The sequence below is a fragment of the Anomaloglossus baeobatrachus genome, unplaced genomic scaffold (assembly GCF_048569485.1).
Source record: "Anomaloglossus baeobatrachus isolate aAnoBae1 unplaced genomic scaffold, aAnoBae1.hap1 Scaffold_3658, whole genome shotgun sequence".
NCBI classification, from domain to species: Eukaryota; Metazoa; Chordata; class Amphibia; order Anura; family Aromobatidae; genus Anomaloglossus; species Anomaloglossus baeobatrachus.
In genome coordinates, this window is record NW_027443008.1 from 51,835 (window position 1) to 65,445 (window position 13,611).

The 13,611-nt window shown below is 46.2% G+C and overlaps 7 non-coding genes and 1 pseudogene across 7 annotated transcripts; all 8 read left to right on the forward strand.

The window, feature by feature from the left end:
* The first annotated feature begins 1,238 nt into the window (after positions 1–1,238).
* Positions 1,239–1,429, forward strand: LOC142273694 (U2 spliceosomal RNA). The gene has a single exon (XR_012738157.1). It is a non-coding gene; the product is annotated as a U2 spliceosomal RNA (small nuclear RNA).
* Positions 1,430–2,816: 1,387 nt separating this feature from the next.
* On the forward strand, positions 2,817–3,104 carry LOC142273706 (U2 spliceosomal RNA; annotated as a pseudogene).
* Positions 3,105–4,491: 1,387 nt separating this feature from the next.
* LOC142273696 (U2 spliceosomal RNA) lies at positions 4,492–4,682 on the forward strand. The gene has a single exon (XR_012738159.1). It is a non-coding gene; the product is annotated as a U2 spliceosomal RNA (small nuclear RNA).
* Positions 4,683–6,069: 1,387 nt separating this feature from the next.
* LOC142273697 (U2 spliceosomal RNA) lies at positions 6,070–6,260 on the forward strand. The gene has a single exon (XR_012738160.1). It is a non-coding gene; the product is annotated as a U2 spliceosomal RNA (small nuclear RNA).
* Positions 6,261–7,647: 1,387 nt separating this feature from the next.
* On the forward strand, positions 7,648–7,838 carry LOC142273698 (U2 spliceosomal RNA). Its single transcript, XR_012738161.1, has one exon. It is a non-coding gene; the product is annotated as a U2 spliceosomal RNA (small nuclear RNA).
* A 1,387-nt stretch (positions 7,839–9,225) lies between these two features.
* LOC142273700 (U2 spliceosomal RNA) lies at positions 9,226–9,416 on the forward strand. The gene has a single exon (XR_012738162.1). It is a non-coding gene; the product is annotated as a U2 spliceosomal RNA (small nuclear RNA).
* Positions 9,417–10,803: 1,387 nt separating this feature from the next.
* LOC142273701 (U2 spliceosomal RNA) lies at positions 10,804–10,994 on the forward strand. Its single transcript, XR_012738163.1, has one exon. It is a non-coding gene; the product is annotated as a U2 spliceosomal RNA (small nuclear RNA).
* A 1,387-nt stretch (positions 10,995–12,381) lies between these two features.
* Positions 12,382–12,572, forward strand: LOC142273702 (U2 spliceosomal RNA). The gene has a single exon (XR_012738164.1). It is a non-coding gene; the product is annotated as a U2 spliceosomal RNA (small nuclear RNA).
* The last annotated feature ends 1,039 nt before the right edge of the window (positions 12,573–13,611 follow it).

Genomic DNA, 13,611 nt, shown 5'->3' on the forward strand with positions numbered 1-13,611 from the left:
CTTTTGACTTTCTTTATTCATCCAAATAGCAAACTCATCACCACTCAACCTGACCAACTCGGCTATGTCCCCGTGCTGCAGTTCTCTGTCTTATCTAGATCATTTGCAATTGAATGGAATAGATCCCTTTTGGACAAAGTGGATTCACCTGCTGCTGCAGTGACCACAGGTGTGATAAGATCTAGAATTGGCATCTGGTGCGATCTCTCCGCTTCCACTCCAAAGAAAGTTACCTGTTTATTCCTATCATGCATTGGTTTTTGGGGTTTTCTTTGAGTAATGATGATCTCTTTAGTAGTCTGTTGGCGCCCTCTCCTGGAGGAATAGTTTGCTTGCTCTTGGACATTCTAAAAGAGAGGTCATGATAGACATTGAGCTTCTGAGCTCAATTGGGGACAGTCATGGGTGATGAATGTTTGCAACCTACTGCGAAGCCTCATACCGCAATATAAGGAACGTCAAATACTAAGAAAGGGCGGCCTATGAAAGAATTACTACTTTCAATAAGTACACTTAAACGGCTAATTGGGAATAGAAAAACTGTAAAAAGCCCTCTGAGAAAGCCCCCCTCTAACCTTTGATAGTAAGCTTTTCTGTAGTCTGCCTGTTGATGTATTTTCCGTTTGAACTGTGCACAACATGAAGAGACGGAACACTGGCGGCTTGTCACAATGCCCCCCGATGACATCACAATAGCGCTGCTGCCTAGAAAACAAGCTGCGCAGAAGAAGTTGTTCTTTGGGTGGGAGGGTGGGCTAGTGGAAGGAGGGGGCAATCTCTTTTTTTCCCGGGTGGTAGGGGGATGACAGGAGAAGGGAAGCGGGTGGTGAGAAAGGTACAGAGGGCAGGGTTTGGGGGCTGGGAAGGAAAGGGAAAAGATTAGGGTTTGGGGATGATGAAAGGGCTTTCTACGGGTAAGGATGGCAAAGGGTGGCAGTGACGGAAAGTCAGGCAACCTGTCCTGTCCGTCTTTTTGTATCGTGAATTGGAAAGACTGCAAGGGGGAGGGGAGTTGCTTGCGCCCTAAAGGAGGAGTTATTCAGATTCATTGCAGTGGGCGGCGGCTGCAAAACGCACCATTCTTCTTGTTTTTGCTCTGCAAAGCAGCCTTTTCAAGGGTTGGCTTGGGTGACAAAATGTCTTGTGTAGGCGTGGGTTTGTCTCCCTCTCGCTCTCTCTCCCTAAGATGTGTCCGGCATAGGCCAGGGTGCCACTCGAGGCCCAAACCAATTCTGGTTATCGCTTCTCGGCCTTTTGGCTAAGATCAAGTGTAGTATCTGTTCTTATCAGTTTAATATCTGATACGTCCCCTATCTGGGGACCATATATTAAATGGATTTTTAGAACAGGGAGATGGAAAAAGAGCTTGCTCTGTCCACTCCACGCATTGACCTGGTATTGCAGTACCTCCAGGAACGGTGCACCCCTTCTTAACCCAGTTTCCAAAAGCAGAACTCAATTCACCTGATTCATATTAGCCCGATTTAATGAATTGGAAGAAAGCATACGTCTTCATATGCACCTCAATTTGGCCCATTCACTTTTCACACTTCCTCCTTTTGTTTTTTATCTTTCACACTTTTGACTTTCTTTATTCATCCAAATAGCAAACTCATCACCACTCAACCTGACCAACTCGGCTATGTCCCCGTGCTGCAGTTCTCTGTCTTATCTAGATCATTTGCAATTGAATGGAATAGATCCCTTTTGGACAAAGTGGATTCACCTGCTGCTGCAGTGACCACAGGTGTGATAAGATCTAGAATTGGCATCTGGTGCGATCTCTCCGCTTCCACTCCAAAGAAAGTTACCTGTTTATTCCTATCATGCATTGGTTTTTGGGGTTTTCTTTGAGTAATGATGATCTCTTTAGTAGTCTGTTGGCGCCCTCTCCTGGAGGAATAGTTTGCTTGCTCTTGGACATTCTAAAAGAGAGGTCATGATAGACATTGAGCTTCTGAGCTCAATTGGGGACAGTCATGGGTGATGAATGTTTGCAACCTACTGCGAAGCCTCATACCGCAATATAAGGAACGTCAAATACTAAGAAAGGGCGGCCTATGAAAGAATTACTACTTTCAATAAGTACACTTAAACGGCTAATTGGGAATAGAAAAACTGTAAAAAGCCGTCTGAGAAAGCCCCCCTCTAACCTTTGATAGTAAGCTTTTCTGTAGTCTGCCTGTTGATGTATTTTCCGTTTGAACTGTGCACAACATGAAGAGACGGAACACTGGCGGCTTGTCACAATGCCCCCCGATGACATCACAATAGCGCTGCTGCCTAGAAAACAAGCTGCGCAGAAGAAGTTGTTCTTTGGGTGGGAGGGTGGGCTAGTGGAAGGAGGGGGCAATCTCTTTTTTTCCCGGGTGGTAGGGGGATGACAGGAGAAGGGAAGCGGGTGGTGAGAAAGGTACAGAGGGCAGGGTTTGGGGGCTGGGAAGGAAAGGGAAAAGATTAGGGTTTGGGGATGATGAAAGGGCTTTCTACGGGTAAGGATGGCAAAGGGTGGCAGTGACGGAAAGTCAGGCAACCTGTCCTGTCCGTCTTTTTGTATCGTGAATTGGAAAGACTGCAAGGGGGAGGGGAGTTGCTTGCGCCCTAAAGGAGGAGTTATTCAGATTCATTGCAGTGGGCGGCGGCTGCAAAACGCACCATTCTTCTTGTTTTTGCTCTGCAAAGCAGCCTTTTCAAGGGTTGGCTTGGGTGACAAAATGTCTTGTGTAGGCGTGGGTTTGTCTCCCTCTCGCTCTCTCTCCCTAAGATGTGTCCGGCATAGGCCAGGGTGCCACTCGAGGCCCAAACCAATTCTGGTTATCGCTTCTCGGCCTTTTGGCTAAGATCAAGTGTAGTATCTGTTCTTCTGTGTGTACGGGGCTGCGGCACTGTACACGGTTTGTTACCTATTTGTGAGTAGTGCAGGATAATAAAGATGCTGTTAAATCAAAAAATCTGTTCTTATCAGTTTAATATCTGATACGTCCCCTATCTGGGGACCATATATTAAATGGATTTTTAGAACAGGGAGATGGAAAAAGAGCTTGCTCTGTCCACTCCACGCATTGACCTGGTATTGCAGTACCTCCAGGAACGGTGCACCCCTTCTTAACCCAGTTTCCAAAAGCAGAACTCAATTCACCTGATTCATATTAGCCCGATTTAATGAATTGGAAGAAAGCATACGTCTTCATATGCACCTCAATTTGGCCCATTCACTTTTCACACTTCCTCCTTTTGTTTTTTATCTTTCACACTTTTGACTTTCTTTATTCATCCAAATAGCAAACTCATCACCACTCAACCTGACCAACTCGGCTATGTCCCCGTGCTGCAGTTCTCTGTCTTATCTAGATCATTTGCAATTGAATGGAATAGATCCCTTTTGGACAAAGTGGATTCACCTGCTGCTGCAGTGACCACAGGTGTGATAAGATCTAGAATTGGCATCTGGTGCGATCTCTCCGCTTCCACTCCAAAGAAAGTTACCTGTTTATTCCTATCATGCATTGGTTTTTGGGGTTTTCTTTGAGTAATGATGATCTCTTTAGTAGTCTGTTGGCGCCCTCTCCTGGAGGAATAGTTTGCTTGCTCTTGGACATTCTAAAAGAGAGGTCATGATAGACATTGAGCTTCTGAGCTCAATTGGGGACAGTCATGGGTGATGAATGTTTGCAACCTACTGCGAAGCCTCATACCGCAATATAAGGAACGTCAAATACTAAGAAAGGGCGGCCTATGAAAGAATTACTACTTTCAATAAGTACACTTAAACGGCTAATTGGGAATAGAAAAACTGTAAAAAGCCCTCTGAGAAAGCCCCCCTCTAACCTTTGATAGTAAGCTTTTCTGTAGTCTGCCTGTTGATGTATTTTCCGTTTGAACTGTGCACAACATGAAGAGACGGAACACTGGCGGCTTGTCACAATGCCCCCCGATGACATCACAATAGCGCTGCTGCCTAGAAAACAAGCTGCGCAGAAGAAGTTGTTCTTTGGGTGGGAGGGTGGGCTAGTGGAAGGAGGGGGCAATCTCTTTTTTTCCCGGGTGGTAGGGGGATGACAGGAGAAGGGAAGCGGGTGGTGAGAAAGGTACAGAGGGCAGGGTTTGGGGGCTGGGAAGGAAAGGGAAAAGATTAGGGTTTGGGGATGATGAAAGGGCTTTCTACGGGTAAGGATGGCAAAGGGTGGCAGTGACGGAAAGTCAGGCAACCTGTCCTGTCCGTCTTTTTGTATCGTGAATTGGAAAGACTGCAAGGGGGAGGGGAGTTGCTTGCGCCCTAAAGGAGGAGTTATTCAGATTCATTGCAGTGGGCGGCGGCTGCAAAACGCACCATTCTTCTTGTTTTTGCTCTGCAAAGCAGCCTTTTCAAGGGTTGGCTTGGGTGACAAAATGTCTTGTGTAGGCGTGGGTTTGTCTCCCTCTCGCTCTCTCTCCCTAAGATGTGTCCGGCATAGGCCAGGGTGCCACTCGAGGCCCAAACCAATTCTGGTTATCGCTTCTCGGCCTTTTGGCTAAGATCAAGTGTAGTATCTGTTCTTATCAGTTTAATATCTGATACGTCCCCTATCTGGGGACCATATATTAAATGGATTTTTAGAACAGGGAGATGGAAAAAGAGCTTGCTCTGTCCACTCCACGCATTGACCTGGTATTGCAGTACCTCCAGGAACGGTGCACCCCTTCTTAACCCAGTTTCCAAAAGCAGAACTCAATTCACCTGATTCATATTAGCCCGATTTAATGAATTGGAAGAAAGCATACGTCTTCATATGCACCTCAATTTGGCCCATTCACTTTTCACCCTTCCTCCTTTTGTTTTTTATCTTTCACACTTTTGACTTTCTTTATTCATCCAAATAGCAAACTCATCACCACTCAACCTGACCAACTCGGCTATGTCCCCGTGCTGCAGTTCTCTGTCTTATCTAGATCATTTGCAATTGAATGGAATAGATCCCTTTTGGACAAAGTGGATTCACCTGCTGCTGCAGTGACCACAGGTGTGATAAGATCTAGAATTGGCATCTGGTGCGATCTCTCCGCTTCCACTCCAAAGAAAGTTACCTGTTTATTCCTATCATGCATTGGTTTTTGGGGTTTTCTTTGAGTAATGATGATCTCTTTAGTAGTCTGTTGGCGCCCTCTCCTGGAGGAATAGTTTGCTTGCTCTTGGACATTCTAAAAGAGAGGTCATGATAGACATTGAGCTTCTGAGCTCAATTGGGGACAGTCATGGGTGATGAATGTTTGCAACCTACTGCGAAGCCTCATACCGCAATATAAGGAACGTCAAATACTAAGAAAGGGCGGCCTATGAAAGAATTACTACTTTCAATAAGTACACTTAAACGGCTAATTGGGAATAGAAAAACTGTAAAAAGCCCTCTGAGAAAGCCCCCCTCTAACCTTTGATAGTAAGCTTTTCTGTAGTCTGCCTGTTGATGTATTTTCCGTTTGAACTGTGCACAACATGAAGAGACGGAACACTGGCGGCTTGTCACAATGCCCCCCGATGACATCACAATAGCGCTGCTGCCTAGAAAACAAGCTGCGCAGAAGAAGTTGTTCTTTGGGTGGGAGGGTGGGCTAGTGGAAGGAGGGGGCAATCTCTTTTTTTCCCGGGTGGTAGGGGGATGACAGGAGAAGGGAAGCGGGTGGTGAGAAAGGTACAGAGGGCAGGGTTTGGGGGCTGGGAAGGAAAGGGAAAAGATTAGGGTTTGGGGATGATGAAAGGGCTTTCTACGGGTAAGGATGGCAAAGGGTGGCAGTGACGGAAAGTCAGGCAACCTGTCCTGTCCGTCTTTTTGTATCGTGAATTGGAAAGACTGCAAGGGGGAGGGGAGTTGCTTGCGCCCTAAAGGAGGAGTTATTCAGATTCATTGCAGTGGGCTGCGGCTGCAAAACGCACCATTCTTCTTGTTTTTGCTCTGCAAAGCAGCCTTTTCAAGGGTTGGCTTGGGTGACAAAATGTCTTGTGTAGGCGTGGGTTTGTCTCCCTCTCGCTCTCTCTCCCTAAGATGTGTCCGGCATAGGCCAGGGTGCCACTCGAGGCCCAAACCAATTCTGGTTATCGCTTCTCGGCCTTTTGGCTAAGATCAAGTGTAGTATCTGTTCTTATCAGTTTAATATCTGATACGTCCCCTATCTGGGGACCATATATTAAATGGATTTTTAGAACAGGGAGATGGAAAAAGAGCTTGCTCTGTCCACTCCACGCATTGACCTGGTATTGCAGTACCTCCAGGAACGGTGCACCCCTTCTTAACCCAGTTTCCAAAAGCAGAACTCAATTCACCTGATTCATATTAGCCCGATTTAATGAATTGGAAGAAAGCATACGTCTTCATATGCACCTCAATTTGGCCCATTCACTTTTCACACTTCCTCCTTTTGTTTTTTATCTTTCACACTTTTGACTTTCTTTATTCATCCAAATAGCAAACTCATCACCACTCAACCTGACCAACTCGGCTATGTCCCCGTGCTGCAGTTCTCTGTCTTATCTAGATCATTTGCAATTGAATGGAATAGATCCCTTTTGGACAAAGTGGATTCACCTGCTGCTGCAGTGACCACAGGTGTGATAAGATCTAGAATTGGCATCTGGTGCGATCTCTCCGCTTCCACTCCAAAGAAAGTTACCTGTTTATTCCTATCATGCATTGGTTTTTGGGGTTTTCTTTGAGTAATGATGATCTCTTTAGTAGTCTGTTGGCGCCCTCTCCTGGAGGAATAGTTTGCTTGCTCTTGGACATTCTAAAAGAGAGGTCATGATAGACATTGAGCTTCTGAGCTCAATTGGGGACAGTCATGGGTGATGAATGTTTGCAACCTACTGCGAAGCCTCATACCGCAATATAAGGAACGTCAAATACTAAGAAAGGGCGGCCTATGAAAGAATTACTACTTTCAATAAGTACACTTAAACGGCTAATTGGGAATAGAAAAACTGTAAAAAGCCCTCTGAGAAAGCCCCCCTCTAACCTTTGATAGTAAGCTTTTCTGTAGTCTGCCTGTTGATGTATTTTCCGTTTGAACTGTGCACAACATGAAGAGACGGAACACTGGCGGCTTGTCACAATGCCCCCCGATGACATCACAATAGCGCTGCTGCCTAGAAAACAAGCTGCGCAGAAGAAGTTGTTCTTTGGGTGGGAGGGTGGGCTAGTGGAAGGAGGGGGCAATCTCTTTTTTTCCCGGGTGGTAGGGGGATGACAGGAGAAGGGAAGCGGGTGGTGAGAAAGGTACAGAGGGCAGGGTTTGGGGGCTGGGAAGGAAAGGGAAAAGATTAGGGTTTGGGGATGATGAAAGGGCTTTCTACGGGTAAGGATGGCAAAGGGTGGCAGTGACGGAAAGTCAGGCAACCTGTCCTGTCCGTCTTTTTGTATCGTGAATTGGAAAGACTGCAAGGGGGAGGGGAGTTGCTTGCGCCCTAAAGGAGGAGTTATTCAGATTCATTGCAGTGGGCGGCGGCTGCAAAACGCACCATTCTTCTTGTTTTTGCTCTGCAAAGCAGCCTTTTCAAGGGTTGGCTTGGGTGACAAAATGTCTTGTGTAGGCGTGGGTTTGTCTCCCTCTCGCTCTCTCTCCCTAAGATGTGTCCGGCATAGGCCAGGGTGCCACTCGAGGCCCAAACCAATTCTGGTTATCGCTTCTCGGCCTTTTGGCTAAGATCAAGTGTAGTATCTGTTCTTATCAGTTTAATATCTGATACGTCCCCTATCTGGGGACCATATATTAAATGGATTTTTAGAACAGGGAGATGGAAAAAGAGCTTGCTCTGTCCACTCCACGCATTGACCTGGTATTGCAGTACCTCCAGGAACGGTGCACCCCTTCTTAACCCAGTTTCCAAAAGCAGAACTCAATTCACCTGATTCATATTAGCCCGATTTAATGAATTGGAAGAAAGCATACGTCTTCATATGCACCTCAATTTGGCCCATTCACTTTTCACACTTCCTCCTTTTGTTTTTTATCTTTCACACTTTTGACTTTCTTTATTCATCCAAATAGCAAACTCATCACCACTCAACCTGACCAACTCGGCTATGTCCCCGTGCTGCAGTTCTCTGTCTTATCTAGATCATTTGCAATTGAATGGAATAGATCCCTTTTGGACAAAGTGGATTCACCTGCTGCTGCAGTGACCACAGGTGTGATAAGATCTAGAATTGGCATCTGGTGCGATCTCTCCGCTTCCACTCCAAAGAAAGTTACCTGTTTATTCCTATCATGCATTGGTTTTTGGGGTTTTCTTTGAGTAATGATGATCTCTTTAGTAGTCTGTTGGCGCCCTCTCCTGGAGGAATAGTTTGCTTGCTCTTGGACATTCTAAAAGAGAGGTCATGATAGACATTGAGCTTCTGAGCTCAATTGGGGACAGTCATGGGTGATGAATGTTTGCAACCTACTGCGAAGCCTCATACCGCAATATAAGGAACGTCAAATACTAAGAAAGGGCGGCCTATGAAAGAATTACTACTTTCAATAAGTACACTTAAACGGCTAATTGGGAATAGAAAAACTGTAAAAAGCCCTCTGAGAAAGCCCCCCTCTAACCTTTGATAGTAAGCTTTTCTGTAGTCTGCCTGTTGATGTATTTTCCGTTTGAACTGTGCACAACATGAAGAGACGGAACACTGGCGGCTTGTCACAATGCCCCCCGATGACATCACAATAGCGCTGCTGCCTAGAAAACAAGCTGCGCAGAAGAAGTTGTTCTTTGGGTGGGAGGGTGGGCTAGTGGAAGGAGGGGGCAATCTCTTTTTTTCCCGGGTGGTAGGGGGATGACAGGAGAAGGGAAGCGGGTGGTGAGAAAGGTACAGAGGGCAGGGTTTGGGGGCTGGGAAGGAAAGGGAAAAGATTAGGGTTTGGGGATGATGAAAGGGCTTTCTACGGGTAAGGATGGCAAAGGGTGGCAGTGACGGAAAGTCAGGCAACCTGTCCTGTCCGTCTTTTTGTATCGTGAATTGGAAAGACTGCAAGGGGGAGGGGAGTTGCTTGCGCCCTAAAGGAGGAGTTATTCAGATTCATTGCAGTGGGCGGCGGCTGCAAAACGCACCATTCTTCTTGTTTTTGCTCTGCAAAGCAGCCTTTTCAAGGGTTGGCTTGGGTGACAAAATGTCTTGTGTAGGCGTGGGTTTGTCTCCCTCTCGCTCTCTCTCCCTAAGATGTGTCCGGCATAGGCCAGGGTGCCACTCGAGGCCCAAACCAATTCTGGTTATCGCTTCTCGGCCTTTTGGCTAAGATCAAGTGTAGTATCTGTTCTTATCAGTTTAATATCTGATACGTCCCCTATCTGGGGACCATATATTAAATGGATTTTTAGAACAGGGAGATGGAAAAAGAGCTTGCTCTGTCCACTCCACGCATTGACCTGGTATTGCAGTACCTCCAGGAACGGTGCACCCCTTCTTAACCCAGTTTCCAAAAGCAGAACTCAATTCACCTGATTCATATTAGCCCGATTTAATGAATTGGAAGAAAGCATACGTCTTCATATGCACCTCAATTTGGCCCATTCACTTTTCACACTTCCTCCTTTTGTTTTTTATCTTTCACACTTTTGACTTTCTTTATTCATCCAAATAGCAAACTCATCACCACTCAACCTGACCAACTCGGCTATGTCCCCGTGCTGCAGTTCTCTGTCTTATCTAGATCATTTGCAATTGAATGGAATAGATCCCTTTTGGACAAAGTGGATTCACCTGCTGCTGCAGTGACCACAGGTGTGATAAGATCTAGAATTGGCATCTGGTGCGATCTCTCCGCTTCCACTCCAAAGAAAGTTACCTGTTTATTCCTATCATGCATTGGTTTTTGGGGTTTTCTTTGAGTAATGATGATCTCTTTAGTAGTCTGTTGGCGCCCTCTCCTGGAGGAATAGTTTGCTTGCTCTTGGACATTCTAAAAGAGAGGTCATGATAGACATTGAGCTTCTGAGCTCAATTGGGGACAGTCATGGGTGATGAATGTTTGCAACCTACTGCGAAGCCTCATACCGCAATATAAGGAACGTCAAATACTAAGAAAGGGCGGCCTATGAAAGAATTACTACTTTCAATAAGTACACTTAAACGGCTAATTGGGAATAGAAAAACTGTAAAAAGCCCTCTGAGAAAGCCCCCCTCTAACCTTTGATAGTAAGCTTTTCTGTAGTCTGCCTGTTGATGTATTTTCCGTTTGAACTGTGCACAACATGAAGAGACGGAACACTGGCGGCTTGTCACAATGCCCCCCGATGACATCACAATAGCGCTGCTGCCTAGAAAACAAGCTGCGCAGAAGAAGTTGTTCTTTGGGTGGGAGGGTGGGCTAGTGGAAGGAGGGGGCAATCTCTTTTTTTCCCGGGTGGTAGGGGGATGACAGGAGAAGGGAAGCGGGTGGTGAGAAAGGTACAGAGGGCAGGGTTTGGGGGCTGGGAAGGAAAGGGAAAAGATTAGGGTTTGGGGATGATGAAAGGGCTTTCTACGGGTAAGGATGGCAAAGGGTGGCAGTGACGGAAAGTCAGGCAACCTGTCCTGTCCGTCTTTTTGTATCGTGAATTGGAAAGACTGCAAGGGGGAGGGGAGTTGCTTGCGCCCTAAAGGAGGAGTTATTCAGATTCATTGCAGTGGGCGGCGGCTGCAAAACGCACCATTCTTCTTGTTTTTGCTCTGCAAAGCAGCCTTTTCAAGGGTTGGCTTGGGTGACAAAATGTCTTGTGTAGGCGTGGGTTTGTCTCCCTCTCGCTCTCTCTCCCTAAGATGTGTCCGGCATAGGCCAGGGTGCCACTCGAGGCCCAAACCAATTCTGGTTATCGCTTCTCGGCCTTTTGGCTAAGATCAAGTGTAGTATCTGTTCTTATCAGTTTAATATCTGATACGTCCCCTATCTGGGGACCATATATTAAATGGATTTTTAGAACAGGGAGATGGAAAAAGAGCTTGCTCTGTCCACTCCACGCATTGACCTGGTATTGCAGTACCTCCAGGAACGGTGCACCCCTTCTTAACCCAGTTTCCAAAAGCAGAACTCAATTCACCTGATTCATATTAGCCCGATTTAATGAATTGGAAGAAAGCATACGTCTTCATATGCACCTCAATTTGGCCCATTCACTTTTCACACTTCCTCCTTTTGTTTTTTATCTTTCACACTTTTGACTTTCTTTATTCATCCAAATAGCAAACTCATCACCACTCAACCTGACCAACTCGGCTATGTCCCCGTGCTGCAGTTCTCTGTCTTATCTAGATCATTTGCAATTGAATGGAATAGATCCCTTTTGGACAAAGTGGATTCACCTGCTGCTGCAGTGACCACAGGTGTGATAAGATCTAGAATTGGCATCTGGTGCGATCTCTCCGCTTCCACTCCAAAGAAAGTTACCTGTTTATTCCTATCATGCATTGGTTTTTGGGGTTTTCTTTGAGTAATGATGATCTCTTTAGTAGTCTGTTGGCGCCCTCTCCTGGAGGAATAGTTTGCTTGCTCTTGGACATTCTAAAAGAGAGGTCATGATAGACATTGAGCTTCTGAGCTCAATTGGGGACAGTCATGGGTGATGAATGTTTGCAACCTACTGCGAAGCCTCATACCGCAATATAAGGAACGTCAAATACTAAGAAAGGGCGGCCTATGAAAGAATTACTACTTTCAATAAGTACACTTAAACGGCTAATTGGGAATAGAAAAACTGTAAAAAGCCCTCTGAGAAAGCCCCCCTCTAACCTTTGATAGTAAGCTTTTCTGTAGTCTGCCTGTTGATGTATTTTCCGTTTGAACTGTGCACAACATGAAGAGACGGAACACTGGCGGCTTGTCACAATGCCCCCCGATGACATCACAATAGCGCTGCTGCCTAGAAAACAAGCTGCGCAGAAGAAGTTGTTCTTTGGGTGGGAGGGTGGGCTAGTGGAAGGAGGGGGCAATCTCTTTTTTTCCCGGGTGGTAGGGGGATGACAGGAGAAGGGAAGCGGGTGGTGAGAAAGGTACAGAGGGCAGGGTTTGGGGGCTGGGAAGGAAAGGGAAAAGATTAGGGTTTGGGGATGATGAAAGGGCTTTCTACGGGTAAGGATGGCAAAGGGTGGCAGTGACGGAAAGTCAGGCAACCTGTCCTGTCCGTCTTTTTGTATCGTGAATTGGAAAGACTGCAAGGGGGAGGGGAGTTGCTTGCGCCCTAAAGGAGGAGTTATTCAGATTCATTGCAGTGGGCGGCGGCTGCAAAACGCACCATTCTTCTTGTTTTTGCTCTGCAAAGCAGCCTTTTCAAGGGTTGGCTTGGGTGACAAAATGTCTTGTGTAGGCGTGGGTTTGTCTCCCTCTCGCTCTCTCTCCCTAAGATGTGTCCGGCATAGGCCAGGGTGCCACTCGAGGCCCAAACCAATTCTGGTTATCGCTTCTCGGCCTTTTGGCTAAGATCAAGTGTAGTATCTGTTCTTATCAGTTTAATATCTGATACGTCCCCTATCTGGGGACCATATATTAAATGGATTTTTAGAACAGGGAGATGGAAAAAGAGCTTGCTCTGTCCACTCCACGCATTGACCTGGTATTGCAGTACCTCCAGGAACGGTGCACCCCTTCTTAACCCAGTTTCCAAAAGCAGAACTCAATTCACCTGATTCATATTAGCCCGATTTAATGAATTGGAAGAAAGCATACGTCTTCATATGCACCTCAATTTGGCCCATTCACTTTTCACACTTCCTCCTTTTGTTTTTTATCTTTCACACTTTTGACTTTCTTTATTCATCCAAATAGCAAACTCATCACCACTCAACCTGACCAACTCGACTATGTCCCCGTGCTGCAGTTCTCTGTCTTATCTAGATCATTTGCAATTGAATGGAATAGATCCCTTTTGGACAAAGTGGATTCACCTGCTGCTGCAGTGACCACAGGTGTGATAAGATCTAGAATTGGCATCTGGTGCGATCTCTCCGCTTCCACTCCAAAGAAAGTTACCTGTTTATTCCTATCATGCATTGGTTTTTGGGGTTTTCTTTGAGTAATGATGATCTCTTTAGTAGTCTGTTGGCGCCCTCTCCTGGAGGAATAGTTTGCTTGCTCTTGGACATTCTAAAAGAGAGGTCATGATAGACATTGAGCTTCTGAGCTCAATTGGGGACAGTCATGGGTGATGAATGTTTGCAACCTACTGCGAAGCCTCATACCGCAATATAAGGAACGTCAAATACTAAGAAAGGGCGGCCTATGAAAGAATTACTACTTTCAATAAGTACACTTAAACGGCTAATTGGGAATAGAAAAACTGTAAAAAGCCCTCTGAGAAAGCCCCCCTCTAACCTTTGATAGTAAGCTTTTCTGTAGTCTGCCTGTTGATGTATTTTCCGTTTGAACTGTGCACAACATGAAGAGACGGAACACTGGCGGCTTGTCACAATGCCCCCCGATGACATCACAATAGCGCTGCTGCCTAGAAAACAAGCTGCGCAGAAGAAGTTGTTCTTTGGGTGGGAGGGTGGGCTAGTGGAAGGAGGGGGCAATCTCTTTTTTTCCCGGGTGGTAGGGGGATGACAGGAGAAGGGAAGCGGGTGGTGAGAAAGGTACAGAGGGCAGGGTTTGGGGGCTGGGAAGGAAAGGGAAAAGATTAGGGTTTGG